This window comes from Oncorhynchus tshawytscha, linkage group LG05 (assembly GCF_018296145.1).
Source record: "Oncorhynchus tshawytscha isolate Ot180627B linkage group LG05, Otsh_v2.0, whole genome shotgun sequence".
NCBI classification, from domain to species: domain Eukaryota; kingdom Metazoa; phylum Chordata; class Actinopteri; order Salmoniformes; family Salmonidae; genus Oncorhynchus; species Oncorhynchus tshawytscha.
The window spans coordinates 57,679,897-57,693,461 of NC_056433.1; the positions used below are offsets into that span (position 1 = coordinate 57,679,897).

Genomic DNA, 13,565 nt, shown 5'->3' on the forward strand with positions numbered 1-13,565 from the left:
GTGCACCAATCTGTCCCTTGTATGTAGATATTTTTGTTAACTTGTTGTAAAACTCGGATGTATTGTATTTATTTCCTTTTTCTCTTTATTTTCACCTACCATAGGTACATTTGCTTTCTCTCTTTTCATCCCATCCCACAATCTCTCCTCAACTACATCCTGGGTCTCTAGAAGAGACCTACCTAAATTGACACCTGCACTCAAAGAGCCACCGAGATATCAAAGGCGAACATTCGAATTTAGACAGAACAGCACCCCACCCCGCTAACAGAATTTCAGGCAACATGACACCCAAAGGCAGTACCTCGTCTTCAGTTTCCGTAGTGTAGTGGTTATCACGTTCGCCTAACACGCGAAAGGTCCCCGGTTCGAGACCGGGCGGAAACACATTTTCAAAAAGTAAATAGTTGCGTAGGCTATGACTATTATTTGACAATAAACCGTCAAATTAATATGGTACAGTCGTAATGGGTTGTACATTTTATAACATTCTTTTGCATTGTCAATTGGCGCTGATGAAGATTTAGTCAAAAGTGCATTATAGTGGCTTGAGGGGGAAAAAAAAATTGGTTGGAAAACCCTTTGTCATCATTGTGATGTCGTCAAATAGACTTAAGATGCAGTATAACGTTAGCCAGCTAGCTAAGATTGAGGGAGATCACCATATTTTAGCTAGCTAACGTTAGTTTTGCTAGGTATTTTTACGATCTTTGCTAGCTAATAATGGTTAATGCTACCATGTACAGAAGGCACGTACATGCTCCGGAGTCTTAACTTTTGGAATGGGGTCATAAAAGCATATAGCCAAAACAGTTCAAATGCTAAAGCCAAATGTATTAAGGAAATTAATTCAACATGCCACATTGGCTTCAGAAACCACTCAGTTCGTACCGATAGCTCCTGTTAACCACAGAGAGCGTTTGTTTCTATGCGTTCTCTTCTATCTTTCCTAGCTGGCAGATTACCAGGATGTTGTCTCTGGTTTTGAATATGAATACCCTGTGCAGATGATGCTTTCCTACGTCATACTTCCATGTTCATGTCCATGGTCTTTTGAATGGCTTTCAAGATTATATCATCAAATTCACGAAAACGCGGTCAATTAAGATACACAGTACCAGTCAAAAGTTTGCACACACCTACTCATTCAAGGGTTTTTCTTTATTTTTACTATTTTCTACATTGTAGAATAAGTGAATACATCAAAACTATGAAATAACACATATGGAATCACCAAAAAAAGTGTTAAACAAATGAACATATATTTTGTATTTGAGATTCTTCAAAGTAGTCACCCTTTGCCTTGATGACAGCTTTGCACACTCTTGGCATTCTCTCAACCAGCTTCACCTGGAATGCTTTTCCAACAGTCTTGAAGGAGTTCCCACATATGCTGAGCACCTGTTGGCTCCTTTTTCTTCACTCTGCAGTCCAATTTATCCCAAACCATCTCAATTGGGTTGAAGTCAGGTGATTGTGGAGGCCAAGAGAGAGAGAAGGATGGTAGAATTAGAGGGGGCATACTTAAGTTCACACAGGACACCAGATAGGACAGACTGACCTTATACTGGAGGCTATGTGCCGTGGGGGCTATATGCTGCAATAGTCTGAGACGGGGGTCGGGAGACACTGTGGCCCTGTCCGACAATACCCCCAGACAGGGTCAAACAGGCAGGATGTAACCCCGACCACTTTGCCAGAGCGCAGCCCCCACACCACTAGAGGGTTATAAACAGATATAGCTACACCAATACAACCAGCCTGAAAACAATGACCAGTAAAAGCTAGAGGTCGACCAATTAATCGGAATGGCCGATTAATTAGGGCCTATTTCAAGTTTTCATAACAATCGGAAATTGATATATTTATCTTTTTTTACACCTTTATTTAACTAGGCAAGTGAGTTAAGAACACGTTCTTATATTCAATGACGGCCTAGGAACAGTGGAACGGGGGCAGAACGACAGATTTTTTACCTTGTTAGCTTTTTAACTTGTCAGCTCTGGGATTCTATCTTGCAACCTTACAGTTAACTAGTTCAACGCTCTAACCACCTGCCTCTCATTGCACTCCACGAGGATCCTGCCTGTTATGCGCATGCAGTAAGCCAAGGTAAGTTGATAGCTAGCATTAAACCTATCTTATAAAAAAACAATCAATCAATCATAATCACTAGTTAACGACACATGGTTGATGATATTACTAGTTTATCTAGCGTGTCCTGCATTGCATATAATCTATGTGGTGCGTATTCGCGAAAAAGAACTGTCCTTGCTCCAATGTGTATCTAACCATAAACATCAATGCCTTTCTTAAAATCAATACACAGAAGTATATATTTTTAAACCTGCATATTTAGCTAAAAGAAATCCAGGTTAGCAGGCAATATTAACCAGGTGAAATTGTGTCACTTCTCTTGCGTTCATTGCCGCAGAGTCAGGGTATATGCAACAGTTTGGGCCGCCTAATTTGCCAGAATTTTATGAAATTATGACATAACATTGAAGGTTGTGCAATGTAACAGGAATATTTAGATTTATGGATGCCACCCGTTAGCTAAAATACGGAACAGTTCCGTATTTCACTGAAAGAATAAACGTTTTGTTTTCGAGATGATAGTTTCTGGATATGACCATATTAATGACCTAAAGGCTCGTATTTCTGTGTGTTATTATGTTATAATTAAGTCTATGATTTGCTAGAGCAGTCTGACTGAGCGATGGTAGGCACCAGCAGGCTCGTAAGCATTCATTCAAACAGCACTTTCGTGCATTTTACCAGCAGCTCTTTGCTGTGCTTCAGGCATTGAGCTGTTTATGACTTCAAGCCCATCAACTCACGAGATTAGGCTGGTGTAACCGATGTGAAATGGTGTTGATGTTCAAATACTGGAGAGTTGAGACCAAATCACGGACGCTGGACAGAGTGGATTTCAGTTGTAACAAAAGGCAGTTTTAATGAGTCAAAAGATATCTTGTCCTGCAGTTTTACGTGCACGGACCTAGTTCATATAACTCATTAAGTGAGTCAGGTGAAAAAGGGGCCTAGACATTGGTCACAGCAGATTTTATACATGGAATATGTAGGTGGAGTCTTGTCATGTTGGTCTTCTGACTGGTCCCGATGGGTTGGAGGCAGACCTGCTCTAGCCAGAGCAGGAGCCCCATTGGTGCACAGCAGAGTCTTGTTCTGAGCACCCGACCAGTAGAGGGGGTGAGATGTGTGTTTATACAAGGAGATATTTGTGTGTCTGGAAATCTGATACAGGAGAGTGGGGGTCGTGAAAGAAGAGAACAGAGGGGGTCAGTTTTATGGCTGGGTGTATGTGTTCTTGCGATGGAATGTCTTTGTTTCCTGGGGTGGTAAGACAACAGAGCTGAGGGGGGGGGGGTAGTTTTATTGCTGGGTGAGTGAGCTGGTTCCTGTTTTAGCAGGGGTAAGTAAGATGACTTGAGTCAGGCGGTTTGGCTTGGCGCTGTATAATATATGAGCTATGTGTATGAATGTTTACATATATATATATATATATGACAAATCCCCCTCTTCACGTCTACTAGACGTGAAAACTATAGCAGAAAGGAGAAGGAGGATATAACAAAAACAAGAAGCCCCCTCAAGTATGGAGCGAAGCGAGGTAAATAAGCAAGGACAAAAAGGAGACCACTCCAAGTGCTACACCTGGAGTGGCCAAGAGGGATAGACAGGAAGAGGGGGTTCCTCAAAAGGTGGAAACGCCTCATCGGGGTCATCAACCGTCAAAAGCGGGTACATGTGGGTCTGATCGCTGGGCAATGGGGTAATGGCAGTGGTGATCACTCTAGTGGCTAATGTGCGTGTGCATGGAATGCAGCAACAACCGCACAGAGTTAGGATAGCCACAAAAACAGCTACGGACACTAGGACAGAGGAGATCAGGGTCTTATAGTTACCAAACGCATCCATCCAGGAGTCCCACATAGAGGTGTCAACCCTGGAGTGGTGCTTCATCTTACCATTAAGTGTGCGAAGACCCTCTAGGGCAATGGTAAGACTACCATCAGTTGCTGTGTTATTGGGAATGAAAGTACAACATTGTTCCCCAAACATGGCACAAACGCCACCGCGTTCCGCCAATAACATGTCAACAGCAATTCTATTTTGAAAAGCCATCAATGATGTTGCTGCCAGTTGTCCATGTACGGCCTCGAATCCTTGCTGAGTCCAATTGCCTAGTTTTTGGACATTGAAATGAATGTAGTTAATACGATCTACATTTTTGTTAACTGTACACCACCAACAAATAGATGATTCAAAGCCTGCAGTCACTTGATCAATGAGTTTATACTCATCTGGTACCCCCCTGGGGACGCCAATTGCATCAATGTAAGTTGGGTCCCCAGCTGAAGGGCCCACCATGTGCTTGGTCCTGGTAGGCCAAATTTCAGGACCCAGGGTTTGAATACGGGTGAGCAGATCTTGGACGCCTATGGGGTAAACAGAGATTGGCAGCAGAAGGTTAACAAGCGTACAAACTCCAGTGGTGTACCGGGGAAGTCCGTCAAACAGCTCAGTCCCCCCACACCACCACCATACGTCAGCTCTGGACACCGGTTTAAAATAACTTGTAATGACATGTGTGTGAGTACACCAAATGGCAGGGAGTTGTCCCAGAGACCGTCCTCCACCTGTCATGTTGATGCACGTGAAATTAGCTTTAGCCACCTTAGAGGAAAATGTGGGTTTCTTAGCAATATCGGAGACTACTGGATAAACCGTGTCCCATCGTGAGCAAATGGCGTGTGGGTTGTCTTTATTCATAAGGGGCAGTAGGCAATCATCAGTCAGTACTGTCGGCACTATGCGAAGCAGAGGCCTGGCTCCCATGCACACAACACAGCTTTGCAAGGTTGTGTTGGTTGCTTGTTCAGCCAATAAGAGCCAATTATTGGAAAACCCAGAAATTCCAGTAGTAGTGTGTATTGTGTCATCAGGGGAGGTGGGAGTGGAAATCATAGTTACAGGACCCCAGACTCCTGTCCCCAAAGTTACAGGGACAGCCTTGCTTATGTCATCTCCCACAGTAATCGCTGTGGGCTGACCCCTTTCCGCAGAGCAGATTTGCACTTCCCAAGATACCTTTATCTCAGTAGGGCCTACATATGGAGTGACCCAAAAATCCTGACAGCCCTTACTGGGTTGGGCCCGGATAATTAATTGGAGACCGGTACTGGTCCTGGTCAGAGACAATCTGCTCCTCCATTTAAGAACTGTCCGACCAGAGGAACAGCTTGACCAGTCATAACCAGTCTCAGCCACTAGATTTTGCCAGGTCCATTCATCATAGGTTCTCCCTTTTGTCATGTACCAGTCATACCTGGTGTATGAAAGAGCCGTCTGTCCCTTCCTTGTCCTCTTGTCTCCCCATGTCCCCCAAGGTAGTACAAAGGTGGTGGTTGCATTCGTGGGTATACATAAGGTGGTGCTTCTAACCTTGTCTGGTGTGCATGGTGGGTCTGTAGGTGTAGTGCTACGTTTGGTGCGTGTGAGATTGAAGGGAGTGGTGCTAGGAATGTTATCAGGGATAGGGGTTGGGGTGAGAGGGGTTGATGCTTTAGTATGTGTTTGTTGTTCTATTAACCATGTGAGAGTGCCTAAGTACACCCCAAAGATCAGTAGGAATATCACAAACAAAGGGCCAGATATCCCCAGCCTCACCCAGAGAGGGAGAAATGTCCCTCTAACTGGGCGAGGTTCCTTTTTCAGGGGAGGCGGAGTTTGATGCCGCATCACCTGAGGAAGGAGTGTCTTCATTTGGAATCGAATTTAGGCCGCTCAAATCAGCTCTGACTTCGGTCAGTGTTCTGGAAGGAGTTGGGGCTGGGGTGCAATGTGTAAGGTGGTGCCAAGGTGCGCCTGATTTACCTTTGACCTGGACTGAGTGTGAAGTAACCTCCTTCACTTCGTACGGTCCAGTCCACCTGGGTTCCAGCCACTTTCTCTTGTGGACTTTAACACTCACCCAGTCACCAACCTTTACCTTCAGTGGTGGCGTGTCCCCCGGCAGCTCCCCCTCCTGGACCTTGTGAACCTGGGTAGAGAGTGCTGCAGAGAGAACCGTCAGTTTTTTCACATAATCAGACATTACAATTTGTTGTACATCAAGAGCGGGCATATGACCTCCCTCCCTTGGTTCTACCAGACCTTGAGACTGGGGCCTTTACACAGATCCAAATCTGTGGGTTATGCCAAATCTTTCTTCCACCTGTCTCAGGTGTTTGTTATTGAAGTGGGACCCATTGTCGGATCTGATTTGTCGTGGGATACCATACCTGGGTATAAGTTCTGTTTGTAGCCACTTAATGACTGACTTGGCATCCTCTTTTGCTGTTGGTATTGCCTCTACCCATTTGGAGAACCTATCTACCATGACTAAGAGATAGCGTTTCCCTTTGGTTACATTATCAGCGCCCATATCGGTGTAATCTATGCTGATGTCCTGAAAACATGCATTAGGTACTGGGTATGAGCCCATTGGTGTTTGATATGGTTTCTTTGGGTTGTGGCTGCCACAAATGTTACATTCGTCACAAAATAAGTCAGTCATATTTTTCATGTGAGGGTGCCACCAGATGTGCGAGACCTTTTGAAAGGTCCTCAATTTGCCTTCATGTGTGGGGCCATGTGCCCCTCGTATGAGTTCTGGACAAAGGTTTGCTGGGGCTACCAGTCTGCCATCGTGACATCTCCAGAGTTCATCTGGTCCTTTGGTCGCCCCTTTCTGTGCCCAGACTGAGTGTTCATAGGGTCCTGCTGAGTGTTGTAGCACCACTGTCTTGCTGGGTAAGCTCTGTTTGTGATAGCTGTGGTTGTAGTACCATCTGTTTCGGAGCGTAACCTCCAGCCTTCTTGGCTGCTTTATCGGCTGCATCATTTCCCGCACTGATCCTGGTTTTCAATTGCTGGTGTCCTTTGCACTTTATGATGGCTACCTTTGCCGGTAGTGATACCGCTGCTATTAGTTTCTCCATCTGTGTCTTGTGTTTGATTGGGAGGTTTCCTGTTGTAGTGAAGTTCCTTCTTACCCACTGTGGTCCATCAGTGTGGACTGCTCCATGAGCATAAGCTGAGTCTGTGTAAATGTTCACAGTCTTTCCTTTTGCTCTGATGAGGGCCTGTGTCAATCCGATGATTTCAGCTAATTGGGCCGATGCTGGTTGAGGGATGATGGCTGATTCAAGAGTGACGTGTGAGCCGTCTGGGAGTTGCTGCACCACTGCATAGGCTGCTATGTTTCGTTCTTCCCCTTTGTAGCAGCAGCCATCAGTGTACAGCCAATGGTCGGGATTAGTCAATGGTTCATTCTTCAGGTCTGGTCTCAGTTTTAATTCTTGTGCCGCTCTTTCAGCACAAGAGTGGGGCAGTCCTTCTTCTGCGTTGAGTGCATCTGCCATATTTTTCTCTGTGTTTACAAACGTGATATGTGACTGAGTGCATTTGTTCTGGATCTTGTTTTTCTTTCAGCACTAAACGTGAATTCTTTACTCATCAGATACGCAGCGACGCCATGATGGGTGTGGATCTCCAATGGATGACACATCACGAGGTGAGCTGTTTTTTCAATAGCTTTTGCTACTGCAGCAACGTATCTGGAGCACCTCAATGTGGTCAAGTTTGGAGGAGTGGTACATCAATACCCTTCTCTCCCCCTCTTGTTTCTGGAATAGGACGGACGAGGTGAATCCTTCCTTTTCAGAAACATCCAAATGGAACTTGTTCTTGTAGTCAGGTGCAGTCAGAGCTGCTGCCGCTGATAGATCAGTTTTCAGGAGTGCAAAAGCTGTTGAGGCTTCAGCCGTCCAGGCCAGGGGAGAATGGAGGTTCCTGGGTCCTGCATCATGCACTATTTCTCTCAGTGGTTCAGTTTTGGCAGTAGAGTCAGGTATATGCATCCGGCTGTAACCCGTCAAGCCCAGGAAAGACAACATCCCAGAGACAGTGATAGGCCTTGAGTGATGGAGGATGGAGTCTCTGTGGGACTTGGAGAGTCCCGCTCCATCCCCTGAGATTTAACACCCAGGAAAAGTACTGTTTTCCGACAGGTCTGTACTTTGCTCAGTTTGACCTTGTAGCCCTTGGTGGCTAGGAAGTCTAGCAGAGTTTTCGTCATTTGTAGGCAGAGATCAGATGTTGGAGCTCCAAGTAGGAGGTCGTCCACGTATTGAATCAGAACCACTCCCTCTGGGATTACCAGTTCAGACAGGTGAATCTTCAGGATGTGGTTGAAAATTCCAGGTGAGCATCTGTAGCCCTGTGGCAAAACCGAATAAGTAAGCTGGTGACCGTCATAGGTGAATGCAAAGAGTGGTTGAGATGCTTCATCCAAAGGAATGCTGAAAAAAGCATTAGCTAGGTCCACCACAGTGAAGTACTGATGCTTGGGTGAGAGATTGCTCAGTGTGCTGTGCGGATAAGGGACAGGTAGGTCGATGGGTGCAGTAACGTCATTTACTGCTCGGAAGTCTTGGACCATCCGGTATGTTTCTCCATCAGCCTTCAGTACGGGCAGGATGGGCGTGTTCCATGGTGAGACTGTGGGATAGAGGACACCTGCTCCCAGGAGGCCATCAATGGTTGGCTTAATTCCCATTGTCTGTTCAGGTTTCAAACGATATTGTGTTCGGTAAACAGGTGTCTGATTTGGGTTCAGTAGGGTTATGATGACTGGGGCAACTTGGAGCTGACCCACATCGAAAGGGGATGTGGTCCAGATCTTATCATCTATAGTGGAGATCAGAGCTTTTGATGAGGGATGGTCAGTGTATGGTTTCCCATGGTGTCTTGGCAGGGGTATACGTTCTGGGAGACATTTTTCTTCGGTGTCCGGTTCAAGGAATCTCCACATATTTTCCGAGGTGGCTTTGTGTATGCTTGGTGTTGAAGTGGGCTCCCAGGTTAACTTCGATGCCCGCCTGATCATGGGACCTAGGCTTCGTGCTTCAAAACCATTTCCCACAGCCAGCCTGACATGAGGTGCTGATTCTTCACTCAACATGTACCAAGTTTTCAGGTGTGGTTGAAGAATGACCGGTGCTGCCACCCCCTCTGGGCCACACACAATGGTACAACACCTGATAGTTGGGGTCAGGTGCATCATGTTCTCGTCCCAGTCTTCAGTGTAGGGGCAGTCATCAGTTTCTGTTCCATTGAGTGTGCAATGGATATCAACTTGGGGAGTCTTATATGGGTGCATGGTGTAAATTTGAGTTTTCAGTTGGTTGAACTTAAACTGGACGTGAGGGGTGGCAGGGCCTGTGGGTAGGCACTTTAGCCAGTACACTTCTTGGGTTTCAGACAGCGTGGGCGTCGGCAGGAGTGGCATCATCATAATTCTTACTGGGCGATCAGGTGTTGAAGAGGGAGGGTTGGTGGATACTGCCACTCCACTTTCAGTAAGATATATGGTGCACCCCATTTTGCATAAGAGGTCTCGTCCTAGTAGGTTGATCGGGCATTTTGGACAGTACAGGAACTGGTGCTTCAACTGAGAGTTTTCCCAGGAGAATGTTAAAGGGATAGTGCGGCTTTGAGCCTCAGGTGATCCCGTAACCCCTACCACCGATATGGAATCAGATGACAGCATTTGAGGGGACCTGATAGCAGAATAGGTGCATCCTGTATCTACCAGGAACTGATGGGGGACACCCTCAACTTCGCACATCATTGTTGGTTCAGTGTGCAGCTGAAAGTGTTGCCTCCCTTCTCCTGCCGTGGGTGGTGGGCATCTTCATGGCCAGGGCATGGCATTCCCTGCCATACCTTGGAACTGTGGTTGGTTGTAATCTTGCTGTTCCTGCTGAATGTGGCTAGATCCTGGGTGGTTGTATGCTGGCTGTTGCTGAGGTCCTGGGTGGTTGTAGTGAAAAGGGGGTGGTCCTCCTCTTCCTCTCCCTCTTCTTGGTGGTCCTCCACGTCCTCTTCCTCTCCATTGCAGTTGGTGCGGGGAGAGTGGTTTCATGCAATATCTGGCATAGTGACCGGGAATTCCGCAGTTATAACACAGGTAGTTTCCCTCTCTGGGTGGTCCAGTGTAGGGACCCCGTTGAGCCCGTTGTGGCTGTTGCTGTTGCAGGATATACTGCTGTGGGGGAGGGTATTGGGGTGGTTGGGCCCCCCTAGAGGCAGTGAGTGAGGCTGCCTGCTGTTGGATCATTTGAGAGACAGTCTGTGCTACGATCTGAGTGATATCTGGCTGCTCCCCTTGGTCTTGAGTTTCTTCTGCAATCATTTGTTTTTTAGGTTCCACCTTTCTGTGCCTCTTTTAGTTGAAGCTTCAAGAGTTGAACTTGGAGGGACTGGACCTGGCTCTCAGCTCCCCCTCTTTCCTTGTTGTGTTGGGATACATGGTGGTGCACATGCGTATTGAATTGGGTCAGAGGAAGTGCAATCAAACCCACTGTTCCTCTGAGTTTGGTTTTAACATCTCCAGGACACCCGTTCACCACCATTTCCTTCCACATGCTGAGTGTGGTATCAGTATGATCGAATGGTTCTTCGTGGACCGATCTCCATGTGGTCTTAGCCCTGTCCAGGTATGCTGCAGGTTGCTCACCTGGGTTGATTGTAAAGGAGGATAAGGTGGCATGGTTTCTTTCTGTAGGGTATGCTCTCCGTAGAACTTCCCATAATCTAGTACGGAAGTGGTCTATGGGCAGTGTTGGGGCCCGCCATCCAAGGTCAGCTGCTGTCATGAGGGCCTCCATGGTTCCGTGATCAGTGGCTCTTGCTAGTAGTGCTTTCATGTCTCCTAGGCAGAGTTGCAGGCCTGACGTAAGTGTCTGCAGTTGAAGTAGCCACGCTGAAGCTCCCCCATGTAAGCTAGGCATCTGTTCCATCAAGGTTGTTAAATCAGTCATTTTCCAGGGCTGGTACTCCAAAGTGTGTGCATCACCTGGTGTCGGTCGCAGGGGGTACTGTCCTGCCATCTCCTGCTCTCGCTCTCTTCTATCAGCAATTCTGGAGGACCGACGGAGTGTTTCGGACCCCATTGATTCGGTAACTTTGGTTACTGTTCCTCTCATTATGCCTTCCACACGGAAGGCTCCCTCTCTGTTGTTATCTTGGTTAGCTATAAGCTCCCTGAGTTCCTTAGCTCGAGCTATTGATGATTGCAGCAGCTCCTGCATCCTAGTCACGTTTGGACCTCCCCTTGGAGCAGGGGTGAGCACCATGTCAATTTCTTCTTCGTTTTCGATATCCATGCTCTGATGACAGTCCTCCCTATCCGTCTGATAGAAGTGGTTTGAATCTAATCCTGTGAGTAGGTGTCCTCTGGTTTCAGAGGTGAGAGAGTTCACAGAGGAGCATTGCGGTCTCCGTTCCTGGGGGAGGCCTACTGCGCCTGGAGTCCCAGTTTCGAGCTGTTCACATACAATATGGCCACCCGTTATCCCCAGTGTCATTTCCCCTTTTAACTACCCTTGCTGTACTCTCAGAACTGGAGCCTGTATTGCGGGAGGTGCCCTGGGCAGGAATGGGTTGTTACCGTGGAATGGGTTGTGTGACGGGCTCCGGTGATTTTGTCCCTTTGAGTATGGCGGGGGCTGAACTGCCTCCATTGTCAATTTTGGATATAGTGAGGGAGAAGCGGCCTCAGGGGGAGCCGTGGGTAAGTTCTCAGGCGGGGCTTTAACATCCCCCGTCGACGCAGAAGCCACGCCCATCATTTCCGGTTTGTCTTTTGGCAGCACCCTCCTACTTTCCTGTATAGCCCATTCCCCTATTTTTAGTTCCACTTCCGCTCTCTCTCTGTCTCTCGTGCCTATTTTTTTGAACATGTGTTTCTTGTTTCTCTCTAGTCTCACTCGCTTTTGCCTGCTCTACTGCGTCCTCTAGCTCTTTCTGCATACCTTGGAGTTCCCCCCATGTAGGGGGTCCTCCGCTAAAGTAACCCGCTTGTGTCCATTTTAGCCGTAATCCTTTCCACACTTTCTCCACTTTCTCATACTTTTCTTTACCTCCCGCTCTATCAATCATACTCTGATCTAAATATTCATTGAATTTGAGTTTGGGCGTGGTGGCTGCAGACATTTTATCTAATTTGTCTGATATTGTGTATAATGCGTTATCTAGGTTTTAGTCAGTCCTTTGTGTGGTGTTTATTCCTATCTTTGTATACCCAGCCCGTCCTTGATCGAGACCAGGGATGTGCTGTGGTGCTGCGCCCCCACCCTCGCACAGAAAGATCTTATCAGTAATGTGGTGGCATTCACGTGTGTGCTTCTCCGGCATGTAATTTGAATTTGTTCAGCGATTTATTTAGGTATTTTCTAGAAATGATTCGGCGATTTCCTTTTGGAACAATATATCAGTGAATATATGCGGTTCTATAACAATTGTCAGAGTAATTCTAGCTCTGTAGGAAATATAGATAGAAATTTAGACAACTAAAAGTTGTTCAGTAACTTCCATTTGGAATTTATATCAGTAAATTCAAGCGGTTCTATATCAATTGTCAGAATAATTTTAGTACTTTAGGGACCGGTTTATTTTATTCGGATTTGTTAAGTGATTGATTTAAATACTTTCTCCAAATAATTCAGCAATCACCTTCTGGGACAATATATCAGAAAAATTCAGGCGATTCTATAACAATTGTCAGAACAATTAACACTTTAGGCAATACCCGCAGAATTGAGAAACTGAAAATCAGTGTTAGCCCGGCCGCTGTCAATCAAAGCGTCACGGTGATTCGACTATTGGGTGGCTAGGCTATCAGCACGAGTGCATAATAGCCCAGTTACGCAACTTATCCTGGTGGTTACTCCACAACAAACGTTTCTCTCAATTTAATTTCCCCGGTCTCAAAATCGTGGAACGTCAACTCTGGTTCATATGTTTTCTCAATACTACATTCATTCGTACGAAATTCATATTGAATTTCCAACATCCATAATTGTGTCCTTTACATGTTAAAACACAGCCTCTATTTAACGTCACCTCTATACACAACCTAATATATTTATAATTAGGACAGTTTTCTATGCAGATTTCAGAACAAATAGGGTCCTGAAGGAATTTAACACATTGGTCAATCACAATTCACACATTCCTATTAAAATAACTCAGTATAAGCCAATTAGAAAAAATAAAACAAGCAAAACAAGATCTCTTTGATCAATGCCTTAGGTTCTTATGTAAAAATAATTTGGCAACGATTTATACTCACGCTCAGTACTTTCTGATCAAAATTTGGTTTAGACTATAATACAATATGCAGATTTCGATTTAACAGGCTCTGCTTACCTTATTAGTAGAGCGCTCTAATCAGATTTCCTGAGGCAAGATGAATGGCTGATTTTCTCCTGGTTCAGGTCACTCTTCCGTCTGATTTTGAGCCGTGATCAGTTTCGTCCTCTCACACCAACTTATCATAGATCGAATTCAGGAATAACCATCCTCATGCTACCAAGTTTGTTGATGTTCAAATACTGGAGAGTTGAGACCAAATCACGGACGCTGGACAGAGTGGATTTCAGTTGTAACAAAAGGCAGTTTTAATGAGTCAAAAGATATCTTGTCCTGCAGTT

The 13,565-nt window shown here is 45.9% G+C and overlaps 1 non-coding gene across 1 annotated transcript; it reads left to right on the plus strand.

The window, feature by feature from the left end:
- Positions 1–314: 314 nt before the first annotated feature.
- On the plus strand, positions 315–387 carry trnav-aac. Its single transcript has one exon. It is a non-coding gene; the product is annotated as a tRNA-Val (tRNA).
- The last annotated feature ends 13,178 nt before the right edge of the window (positions 388–13,565 follow it).